At 46.6% G+C, this 12,746-nt stretch overlaps 1 protein-coding gene across 3 annotated transcripts in view; it reads right to left on the bottom strand.

Annotated features, from left to right (window-relative positions):
- Nucleotides 1-6,877: 6,877 nt before the first annotated feature.
- Nucleotides 6,878-12,746, bottom strand: part of SLC15A2 (solute carrier family 15 member 2) — a 44,249-nt gene continuing 38,380 nt past the window's right edge. For all 3 annotated transcript variants that reach the window (XM_088519586.1, XM_010218547.2, XM_088519585.1), the window contains one exon: nucleotides 6,878-7,037. The gene's annotated coding sequence lies outside the window, so the exon portion shown is untranslated. The remainder of the gene's footprint in view (nucleotides 7,038-12,746) is intronic.

Raw genomic sequence — 12,746 nt, 5'->3', positions numbered from 1 at the left:
TCCTCTTTTTTTGAACCACCCACAACTCTACTTTAAGGAAATGGGAGGAGAAAAGAGGGTTAGGGATTCAGCGAGTGTCAAGGGCACCCAAGGCAATCCTGACTCCAGCACTCCATGGCAGGTGATACTAGTCCTTTTACCCCAGGACTAAAGCTAGAAATGAGGTTGAAGGCAAAGACTAGACCTCATAAATCTTACCTGAAGACAGAATACTATTTTCTCCTGAATTGCTGCTTTTCCAACATCACCTCCTTGTGTATCCCTCACAAGGCAGGGACCCCTTTCCTTGTCCCCAGTCCCCGGTGAATGGAGAGACAAACTTCCAGTTAGTCAGAAACATCTGAACCAGATAAATTCTTGGATTAAATCCACATCATTCCCTTTTATTTTCCTATTCATCTGGTCCTCTCAAAATCTGTTCAGGAGCAATTAGAGCCTGTCAGCTAGGAGCTGATGCAACTTTTATTTAATTAGCCCAGCAGCCAATAAAGATCCCATTCATCAATATGTCGTGGAAGGTGTGGTTTCGGGGAGGGGGGATTTGTCATTTCTTTGCCGCATCCAGATGGCTGTGGAGCATCCATCAGTGCGCCGATCCCACGCACGGACACACGTGCATGTCTGAGAAGGCCCAGCTGGGATACATCTGTCCAGAAAGCTCCTACCAGAGAGAGCAGCTCAAACCTGCTCCAGATGCTCCCTTAGCAAGTCTCATTAGCAACGTGGTTGCCCAACCATGGCCAACGCAGGCAGTAAATGAGCCTGGTGGGAAGGGCAACTTTGGATGCTTCTGTTCTTCTGACCCATTTGCCGCCCTTCTTAGCAGTGGGATTGCCAGGAAAGGACAGAGATGTTTAAGGAGGGCCAAACGCCAGCAGGGTGAGTTGGGAAGGGCTGAAGAGGCAGGAGGAGGCAGCTGGTACCTGCTGCCTCCACCCCGCAAGGCAAGAGCCCCTGCTCCCCGCGCTGCCTGCTCTGCAGGGAAGAGTCACACTGCAGACATGCAGCAGGAGGGAGAACATCAGGGCTGCTCCATCCCAGCAAAATGCTGGGGTATTCAGCAGGTCAGAAGCAGCACTGGGAATTGCAGCCTTTTGGCCTGAAAACTTTTTCCTATACCAACTGATTATCAGGGTATATATTGATTATTGATTATCAGGGCTAGGGAGCCAGTCTAGGGGAGGCAGGATGGGTTCAGAGCTTCTCCCAGAGACACGACAGTCCCGGGAGGGTGGACAGACACCATGGCACGAACATCACCCGTACCCACATGTGCTCCACAGCTTGGCTGGCTCAGAGCTGTGGGGCTGGCCCAGGCAGGAATCGCTTCCAACCTTCTTCGCAGCCCCACCATTACGATTCATTGAACTGAATAAAAAAGAAATCAATTACCACAGGACAGTTCATAGATTAGAAACATGAGTGATGGTATCTTCATAATTAATGATTACGAGAAAGCAACTTAATAGTTTGGTTCCCCGTGGCTGGTTTGATTTCTAATAGATGGCAGCTGGGGGTGGAAGCAAAGCAGGTAATTGCAGACAGTTTATCCTCGGCATGTCTAGCTGGTAGCTACACTGCCAAACTTGTGTGCAAGGCCATCATGTCTTAAAGCCGCCACCTCCAGCAGGAGAAGGCTGCAAACCCAACCACACTGGTAGCCGCGTTCCCCAGCAGCAAGAGCTTCAGGGCTGGGCGAAGGGCAGTTCCTCTGCTGCAGGTTACTGGGCGCAGCAGATCCCCCTGCGACATCCACAGAGAGGAAATCCCTCCGCCGAGCGCCGAGGGCCGAGCTGCGAGCCCTGAGCTACCCGGCTCCTCCGTAACTGTTAACGGGAACATTTTGGCTGCATATTGCTGTGATTGATGCCAGCTCAATCAAGTGGAAAAGTGCTAAGCCTTAAAAAGGAGCGAGACGAAGGCTAAAATACCAGGCTAAAATGTCCATATAATGGGATTATTCCAGGATTGAAAACAAAGGTGTGGACACGCTGAAGCTCACAGCTGTGTCCCCTCCCTGCTGCTCCGTACCCACCGCGGTTGTTTGCAGAGGAAGCAAGCGACGAGTGTTTATACTGCAAATGCAAATGTGCAATTAATAGAACTGCACTCCAATGTGAGCTCTGCGGTTTTACTGCTTATTAAATAAAAAGTAATAAAGAAACACTTGCTCTATTAACATATTATTTCAAGCCAACCTGTGGTACTTGCCTGTCTTCCTTCCGAGGCATCAAGTGTCTGATTGGGCTTTCTTTTTTTTTTTTTTTTCTTCTGATTACGACCAATGAGAAACACTAGAGTCAGGGTTGCCAGCTTCAGTCAGCTTTGCTGTTGTGATGTTCAGTATTTCAAGACTCCTGGGGGCTCTTCTTTTGAGGAGACTCTCAGGTTTTGTTACATTAAAACAAAAAACCTTGCGCAGATGAATTGTGGAGGAATGGATGTGTGACATCCAGCCTCCAAACTCAAAAGGCAAATAAAAAAAAAAACCCTCAAATGTGTTATTTTTCAATCATCTGTGATTTTCAAACACTATGCCTTTGGGGGACCCAGTTCACAGGTTTGCTGCTAACAAAAGGTGATTTTGCTCACCAGTTTAAGACAAAAATACTGAAAACAAAATCCAAACTTTGGCTCATACACCAGTGAACCCAGTGCAAAGTCACCCAAGCTGCAGACTGCAGTGCAGCAATGGCCCCTGCCTCTCAACCAGAGGCAGCTGCCAGAGTGTTTCATGCTTCCTTTGCGTGTGTACCCAGAGCTGTGCTTGCCGCCAGAAGGTGCCCCTTTGGCTGCCACAGATCCCCCACCAGTTGACCAACTCTTGTTGGAAGCACAGCAAATGCATCGGGCTGCTCGTGGGGCAGAGCACTGGCCTTGCTCCAGCTGCAGCGACCTTCAGGGCTTTCTCTGGGGCTGCCCTCTTCAAGGTCATGCACCAGACACTGCCTCCCTCAGGAAGACGTGGGCATTTCAGCCTCTCCGTTCTGGCCCCTTTGGCCAGCACTCCGACCTGGAGCAGGTGGAGAGGCTGCAGAGCATGGATGTGTTTTGCCCATCTCAGAAACCGTGCTGATGTGCCAGCTCCAGGGCTCTACTTCACACCAAACCCACCACATCCTTCCAGATCTCTCTTTTCTACAGAAGTGGTTTCTCAGGGTAGTCTCCTTGCTCCCATGCATGTGTTCAGAGATGACCTCTCCCACAAAACATTTACAAAACATCTGAACAGATCTGGCAAATTCACTGTTGGGAGAGAAAAATGACTTCTTTTGCCAGCACTTAATGTGAAGCTTCTGTATATAAAACAACTACATAAACCAAGAAATGAGTAACAGGAGTAAGCACTTTACCAGGCAAATCCAATTTCTGCTTAGGAGAATTGGAAGGAAGGCGGCTAAAATAGTTGATTCAAGGATGAGATTTAATTCCAAGTGCCAATGTGGATTCCCTTATTGCTCTTGTATTGCACAAATCTACTAGCAAAAAAAATGTCTTAAACAAGATAATCATTAATCCTGACTCCAGCTGTCAAGAAGATTGAGATTGCAACCAACAGGGGAACATGGAAAACTTGTTAATTTGTTTGTTAAGTATTTGCAATGTGTCATATCAATAATACATAATAAGAAAATCTTGGCCCTTCAGAGCCAATGCACAATGTGAAGTCTTTGCTGCATCACACCTAAACTATTATCAATAGCACATTTATTATTATAATGGATGAAAAACAAGCTTCCTGGCTGAAAAATAAGATCAATTTGAGCTTAAGCTATTTGGCTGTACTCTAAATGTTGTAATTAAAATGCAGCATGAACGTTCCTGCTAAAAAATGACGAAAGAATAGCCCTACTACAATTAACACATGTCATCCAGCTATGTTTCAGTAACTTCAAGGTAGATAAAAACCTAGGCAAAATGGTAGGGGTCCAGGTAGACTTTTCTCAACTTTAGAGCTTGATTCATTGCATTTCTCTGCTGGGTCCAGATCTAGCCTCAGACTTGATGATTTGACACAAGGAGTCATCTTATGTTGCACTGAGCAGCCTGTACAGGCTAGGATTTAATTAGAGTCTAGCACAGATACCTAACCTAAATTTATCTTGCTGCAATTAAAGACAACTTTAGTTTACAGCGGAAAAAAATGCAAACAACTGCAGAAAGAGAAGGCATCTTGGAACGGGAGCAAAGTTTAATTCCCAGCACAGGTGCCTTGAGGATAGAAGCGGGTCAGAGTGACATCCCAGTGACTTCCCCCTCCACCACACACACACCAAAACCTGCAGGAGACCAGTGTAACTCTCGCCTCCCCCAGGCATTCAGACACGTCCCGGGGGGTTGCCTGGCACCCTGCAGAATTTTTGTTCCGTGAAAGAAGTGACTAGAGAGTCACACAATTCTCCCGGTAGCTCTCTAAATAATTGCATTCCCTTATGTCTTTTAATCATAAGCCCCATGAGACCCATAATACCACATCTGCAATCCAAATTGGCCCATCAGCTCAGTTTATCAAAGGGACCTAATTTAATCTCCGTCTTTGATGAAGACAGGGGCCGTCAAAGTCTGCCCTAATGATTTGCTAAGTTTACTTTGCTTGCAGATATGTGGCATGAAGGGCACTTGGACTCCAAGCACAGCACTGATAATGGAAAGCCATTAAGGAGAAGACAAAATTGTCAAAAGCTTGGCAATCTGAACCAAGAAAAAGCACAGGAGGAGACTGGAACAACAGAAGAGGCTGAAGAGGCAAAATAAACCACGTGATGGATGTCATCACTAATAACATCACGAGACTGGCCAAACAAATAAAGAGGCAAAAGTTTCCTTAGAGCAAATAATCAACTACCATGAAAGACCCATGGAGGAGATCATGAGTCGGATCAGTCCAAGCTGGAAAGTGCAGAGCAAGCGGGACAACAAGAGCAAAGTGCTGGGTGAGGACACTGCTGCTCTGACCTGATGCGGTCCCTTCCCTGGAAGGCTGAGGTAGGTGTCAGAGCAAGGCAAGGGCCACACAGGCATCACTTGCACAGGAGGATTCCTCACAGGACCACCAAAGTTACAGCAGAAGATGGACAGAACATCTGCCTACAACAGACACAGCCATTTAGTTATTGAATGAAGAGAGTGCAGATGCTCAATACAACAATATAATCTTTGGAATGGGGTAAAAAAAAAAAACAATAGTGACATTAGCTCCAAAAAAAAAAAAAAAAAAAAAAAAAAGCAAAGCCCCAGGCAGCAAACAGCAAAGAATAAATGCAAATATCAGTCAGCAGCTAATGCCTGCAAAGGGACTGGCTGAATCGAGCATGCAGGTGTACAACAAAAAGAATCACCTGCAACACTGTTGCAGGAGAAAATGCCCATCACTGGGCTTAAAACATGCCAAATCCTTCACCTCATGAGGAAATTTACTCTTCAGTGGAGCAGGCAACCTGAATTTGAGGAGAGCTTTCGGCGAAGCGCTGCAGAGACAGCAGAGGGCTGTGGAAGAGCCCTGGACTCCCGGTAAGAAGCTCTGCTCCCCTGAGGAAACTCTAGAGTAACGGGCAGATAATGCCACTGGCGGAGAAAGAGGGGAAAAGGCAGGTTAAATGCACTCTGCAGAAAGAGGGAACTGTCCTCTGCTTGCTCCAGAGATTTCGGACAGAATGAAGCGAGTGTTGGAAAGCAAGGCTGGCTCTGACAGGCCAGGAATGGCACCCAGCTGGGCTGGTGCAAAGCTCGGACCCACAGCAGCACGAGGAGGCATCTGTGCATCGAGTGTCCACCGGCTTCGGCCATGCTCAGGGCTCAGCAGGAGCCAGGGCCGGGACACACGGCCTCCCACAGAGGCGAGACACTGTGACCGGCAACTTGCCTTTCTGAAAGGCACCAGTGCCCAGCACCTGCTGAACTCTTACTGGCCTGTTCTACCTCTAATCTGGGCAGGAAAAATCCATGCTGGCACAGCATCCATGAACGGTTCCTGTCTTCAGTAAGGACAGCACTAAGGTCTGCAAGGACAGTGTTTTGATGCATGGGGAAAATAGAGAAAGAGCACAAGCAAAGGCTACGTGTGGATTTGGAAAGAGTCAGGGCTGAGAGCTAAAAGAAACAAAATTCACTTCCACACCATGAGATTTCCCTTGCTGGAGGTGAATTAACGCAGCAAGGTCTGGGAGATACCAGCAAAGCCAAGACCAGGCTTTATTTTATCACCAGGGCTGGGCAACAAGACAGGAAAAGGAGGGATTCCTGACCCAAGGGAGCAGCTCAGAGATCCCCAGTCCCACAGCGAACCCACAGCAGCCCACTCAGGCTTGGAGCCTGCTATCTGTCCCCAAGCTGAGCCAGGAACTGAGCCCAGCCACCCAGCACAGGAGAGCGGTGACACTGCCTGGCACAACGGGAGAAGCTGGACTGGGAGACAAGGCTCCAGGGATAACCATTAGAGTTTACAGCAAAAGCAGGGGGGACTGGAAAGGGCACCTTGACTATAGATACTGTAAAAAAGCAAGGGTAGATCAAAGCAGGCTGAGATCATCAAGGGCTGCAGGGGGGCCACAGCCACCACAGATGCCCCCTGGTGCCTGGGAATACCTGTTCTTGCGTCCAGTGTGGCTTGGGAGCTGGACGTGGGATGGAAGGAATAAGGAGTGCTGAGGGCAAGAAGCCTGAGTCACTTCTGAAGAGCACGGAGCAGCATGTGAGGCTGAGGGAGCTGATCGCTACAGAGGGGAAGGCCTGGAGATAACTCGGGAGCCTGTGATGAGAAGAAAACCAAGCTGCAGCTTGGGAAGGATCCGTGGCTTCCGCAAGTGAGTTCAGCTTCTTTTCACTCACTCTTGTTTTTCTCACATGCGTGGCTAGATGGAACAGGACAGACCAAAGAAACTGAACAACATATGAAATGACGAAAATAATCTAAAAAGTGATGTTTGCTCAGTCCTGGTGTCTTCAGCTTGGCTGCCAGTTGCTACACGGCTGGATTCCAACCTCAGCTCTTCATTGTTCCAACTGAACTGCTACGTACTGGTTAAGCTTTTTACTTCCTGTAAGCACATTAAAATTTTAACAAGCATTAGAACAGTGTTTTAGCAGTAGTTTGAGAGTCTCGCTATTTATCTTGTTCATTATAAGTGTCTCAAGTCCCAAATTTTAGACTAAATTTAGGTCAGCGCTGGCTGGGCTCTGCAGGGTAGCTGCTGAAATCTGTTCATTAAAAAATGAATAGATTAGGGTTGGTCAACAACCAGCTCTAGTAGGAGCCTACATTTGGCTGCTCTGTATCCTGGGAATTTTCTGATCTACAGATACTAAGGCAGGTTAAATCTTCCAGTAAAAGATCTTCTAAAACACATCACAAAGACCTTGAGGAGATAGAGCAGCTGCTAGATCCAAAGCTCTCCAAGAGACAACTTGTTTGGTTCTTTCTTGACCACCTAAGGTGACAAGGAAAGAGGAATTTAAGCAATGCAATTATTTTCTTTCATGAAATTTCTGTAATGTAGCATAAGCTCTTTGCAAGGCAAATTTTTTAATAGCATCGCTTGGTTTTGTCCTCCTGAGAATCACTTCACAAGAGATAAATGAGGGTCCATGCTTTACAAAGCACCTGGACCGCTCTCCACAAGGAACTAATACTGCAGTTAGTTCTGAGCCAGCCTCACCGAGAATTTTTTCTTTTCCTGTGTTGCTTGGAAAATTCAGGGGTCTCGCAATATCTTCCTGGGTGTATGGTGGGTTTATCTCAGATAAATGTGAAGGACTAGGGTAAATACAGCTATTCACATGAAAAACATTGGCTAGATCTGTCAATATCTAGGATCAGAAACACCTTGTAAGTGCTGTTATTCAAATCACATCACAATAACAACTGTAGTGCTAACAAAATGCACGGTCTAGTGCCATCCAGCATGCAGCAGCTGTGGTACTTGCCATAGAGACAAACTGCCAGGCTTAAGATGATATTGCTGGAAGATGTTTCTTGTGGCTAGGGAAAGAAATCTAACACAGAGGAGAGGAGCCTATTCCTCTACATGGGACCCTGGCCAAAAATGCCTACTGAGCTGCTGCCTTGTCTGTAGCACTCCCTCCTGTGCTGCCTCCCCCTGTAATGCACCTTCAACTGTTTTGTCCTGTCCCTCAGGAAAGCCAAAGTGGATGGATGACACAGATGATGGGGACATCACAGTTTCCCCTGCCATCACTGCAGACCCTTTGCTGCAGGTCTGCATGCTGATTTTTGCAGAGGCTCTGCCTTTGCAATGCCTTCTTAGATCATGACTGTCATCGCATGTTCTGAAGAGTTTTTCTGAAAGGTTTGAAGTCCTCTGCTATTTAATCATCTGAGCATCTCAGTTCTCTCACTTCATTTTCCTTCCTGTTAATTTGATGCAATGCATTATACCAGAAATTATGTATGAAATACAGCGGAGGGCTGTGTTGCCATTCAGAGGGACCTCAGCAGCCTGGAGATGGGCATCAAGGAACCTCATGAAGGTCAACAAAGGGAACTGCAAAGTCCTTTGTCTTGGGAGGAATAACCTCATGCTCCAGTAACCAACCAGAGGCTGGCCTGCTGGAAAGCAGTCCTGCAGAGAGAGACCTTTGTGGCAAAGGTGGCCAGCAGCATCCAGGGTTGCATGAGGAAGAGCCTGGCCTGCAGGCAAAGGGACCTGATCCTCCCCGTCAGCTCAGCCATGGTGAGGCCACATCTGGAGTGCTGTGGCCAGTGCTGGGGTCCTCAGTACAAGGGAGACATGGAGCTACTGGAGTGAATCCAGCAAAGGGGTACCAAGGTGATTAAGGGACTGGAGCACCTCTCTTACGAGGGAAGGCTGAGAGAGCTGGGGCAGGTCACCCTGGAGAAGACAGGCTGAGAAGGGATCTTATCAATGTATATAAGTATCTGAACAGAAGGTGTGTAGAAGATGGAATCAGACTTTTTTCAGCGGTGCCTAGTGATAGGATGAGGCAATGGGCACAAACAGAAACACAAGAACTTCCATCTGAACACGAGAAAAAAAACTTCTTACTGTGAGGGTAACAGAGCATTGGAAGAGGTTGTCCAGAGAGGTTGTGCAGTCTCCTTCCTTGGAGATATTCAGAAGCCATCTGGACAAAATTCCTGGAAACATGCTCTAGGTGACCCTGCCTGAACAGGGAGGTTGAACGAGATGACCTCCGGAGGTCCCTTCCACCCTCAACTTTTCAGTGATTCTGTGCATTTCAGCTACCTTGTGGAGCACTGAGAATCTGGGAAGATACTGGCCATACAGCCCTTCCTGCCCTCCATGCCCAGACATCTCCCAGACTCCTGGGTGTTGCCTTAGACCAACACAGAGGCCAGAGAAATCTTTTCCTTCTACTCACTCATCAATTTCTCCATAAACTCACACTCAGTCACTGCTCAGGAAAGCCACATTTCCCACCAGGGCAAGCAGTGCCCCAAGCAGCCTCCCATAGACCCAGACCAGACTCCGGAGCAGAAATGAGACCCTGTGCTTGGTGAGGACACTAGCTCCGAACCAGTGTTGGCCCCAGGTCCCAGCTGGGTCTGCGCTGACCCCCACCTCCCTCCCAGAGCTGTTTTGGCTCTGAGCGCACGTAGCCGGCTCGCTGCCCTCGCTACCTCACGGCGAGGCTCAGTCAAACTCCCAGGGCTCTGAGCTGACAGCGGCAGCAAAGACGACAGAGATGTTATGGGTAACAAACACATGGGTCCAGTCCGAGGAAGAAAAAGATTTTATACATGGTCCTTGGTGTCGGTGACATTTCTTTTGGACTTCAAAAAAAATCTCAACTTCTAGAACGATGTGAAGGGAAAGGTGAAGGGAAGAAAAGGCATTTTAATGACTCAGAAAAAAAGAGGTAAATTTAAGGAACTCAAAGCCAGAAACTTGTTTTGCTGATTTTGAAATCTCATTCTTAAGCTTATCTCATACGAAGCTGGAAATAACACTGCTGCCTTTACAATCTGCTAAGGGAAAAAGATGAGTTGAACAACAGCTAACACAACCAAAGGATTGTTTGTTTCACAAAAAAACCTTATCTGAACACAACCTTCAAGAAAATAAATACCTTCACACACAAGCTTCCACAATGAAGTCAGCCTCCTGAATTCTCTGTGATGACAGCTTCTGCAGCAATGTGCCTATAGATCTTCATTAAGCTCATTACCAACCTTAGCTGGAGATTATAATTTCCATAGGTCAGCCTCCACAACAACAAGTGTAAACTTTCCCTAATTTGCTTCAATGTAAACTCCAGCAACAGCTGAGACTCCCTTCAGCAGCAGGCTCAAATGGACAGACAACAGCCTCCCATTTCTCTATAGGGGTTCTCATAGCTACCACTGTGTTGGTTTCCTCTCTGATTCCAAATCAAGGAATCAGGAGGAGCAACGATTGTTCTGAAACTGGACATCAGAGCGATATGTGGCCCTGTATCTAAGCTAACTGCATGGAAAAAAAACCCCAGGGACATCAGGACTCCCCAGAATCAGGTCCTAAATCTTTGATCCTTTCAAGAGTGCACTTGGAAGGGGTGAAAGTGCTCCAAGGATAGCATGGTGGCTATAAAACTGGAGAAATAATGTCTGATTTTGCAAACCAACCTTCCCCAGCTCAGCAGGAGCAGCGCCTGGCTGGCTGTCAGCTTGCTTGATGGAAATCCTTCCAGACTGCTGCTGTATTTCAATTAAATACGTCCACCTAGCAAAACTTTATGATGGCAGCTGAAATGACGAGCATGATCATACCAGCAACTGAGCAGACAGATCAGAGGGAGAAGTGACTTCTAACAAGTGATGATGAGCAGGTGGGAAGAAGTAACTGTATCAGCTGGAAGAGAAATGGGAACAGACCTTTGCACTCCCTTAGGCAAGCAATTCCCCTGAAGGGTTGGAGGATCGGCCCCCGGCCTCATGTTAGCACTTCATTTATAGCATTGCCTTCCTGCTCATAACCTTCTCTTTGCAACTGTGAACTTCAGTTTTTCTCCCCCCTCAGCACTAAGGCAATGGTTTGGAATATGGAAATGTCTGGAAAGGGACAATTTGGCATCAGGAGTCTAAAAAGCAGATTCAGATGACATCCTAAATGTATCTTTTATGAGTTTGGAATGATTCCTTTAAATTAAACTCAGAGCATGTGACAGCTTTTGGTAATGCCGCCAGTAAGGAAATAAAACATTAAAAAAAAAAATCAAGAGAGGTTTTTCAGAACATGTAGGATTGCTTCCTTTGGACACCTTGTTTTCCCTCATACCACTCAGAGCTGTGATGCACCAAGTACTTCCCAAGGAACGTGCTTCAATAACGTTCAATTGTCTGTTCACCATATATGTCCTCAAACCCCAGGCCACTTCCAAATTCAAGGCTTATAAAAAAAATTAAATGCTCCAATAATTTTAAATTGTGTCTGCTCAGTGCCATTGGAGCCTGCTTGTTCCTTCCATTTGGGGGTCTTTGTTTTGTTTGCAGGAGGGAAAGAAATGCTTTTTATTAGTGGTTCAAATTGGAAGCCAGTCAGACAGCGTCATAGCAGAGTGATTCAGCAGCCTCTGAGCTGATTCGCAGTGTATCATAAAACAGGATTAGGAAAACAGCAATACCTGGAGGAGAGAGAACCCACACAAAGAACGATGGCAAGAGACTAACACCAGAAAGGGGCCGAGGGAATAGTCCTTGGCTGGGTTCTGAAGTACAGGTTGAATAATCTAGCACATGGTTTTCAACGCCCTTCATTCCTCCCCTGAGTCACACGATTCAGCTGCCCAATCCAGCTACCACAGCTTAATAAATGGCTCTACATCAGCTGAACCACATTAAGTGCTTCCATGGGCACACTTGCAGCCTGTTGTCATTTATCTGAGACCACAGTCCCCTTGTGGGGCAAGACCCAGATGCTATCTCACAGTAAGCAGGAGCTATGCAGAACTACTGTTGCAGGTTCGTGAGCATTTAGGACAGCAAGCAAAGGAAATTCTGATGTGGCGAGTCTTTGAGTTACAAATCAAAAAGAGGAGTTCTCAGCTTTATTTGAGAAGATTCCCTCCTGCAAGGCAAAACATTAAAGCACCAGCAAGTTCAAGCTAAAAAAATGTTTTGCAGTGTCCTGAAAAAGGACAGAATTAACCATGTGCTTCAATGATCTCCTGAATCACAACATCAGCGACCACATATGACCAAAGAATGCCAAGTCCGAGAATGAAACCATCAGTAAAACCTACTCGCAGGAAACCTGCAGATCCTTCTGTCAGCCCTGTTACAAGTTAGGCCATACCTGTCACAGCTGTGGCCTTGCAGTGACAGAAAGAGGCAAGGACTCTCTTGGGAGTTTTACTGGATCAGCAATGGTTGAATAACTTCTGAGCAGAACAAGAAATCACAGCTTCGTGCAAGTGAGAAAAATCAGACAACTGTATCACAATTCTATGAAAATAGATATATGCAAAGTTTGGTAGAGAGGCATAGAAGTGGGGGGAAAAGATAAATCTCTTATACCATGGCCTCCTTTAGGAGGCTGAAAAAGATGATAAAGTGCATCCTTGTTTAACTCACTGCAGGATGCCTGGAATGTTATAGAAACTGCTGCAATGTGTCTCCCAGTGGGGAACAACTGAAGCGTAAGATGAGAAAACAGCCATATTCTAACCTGCAGTGGCAGGTGCTCAAAGGAAATGTACAATAAAGGCTTGGAAGGAAGATGCCAAATAACTGGCTAAATTTCTGAAATAAGAAAGTGTAAACCAACTCT

Source organism: Tinamus guttatus, unplaced genomic scaffold (assembly GCF_059628265.1).
Source record: "Tinamus guttatus ecotype Peru unplaced genomic scaffold, ASM5962826v1 Tinamus_guttatus_pri_ptg000060l, whole genome shotgun sequence".
Taxonomy (NCBI): domain Eukaryota; kingdom Metazoa; phylum Chordata; class Aves; order Tinamiformes; family Tinamidae; genus Tinamus; species Tinamus guttatus.
The sequence above is the reverse complement of the archived record's forward strand: the minus strand, read 5'-3'. Positions and strand labels throughout refer to the sequence as shown.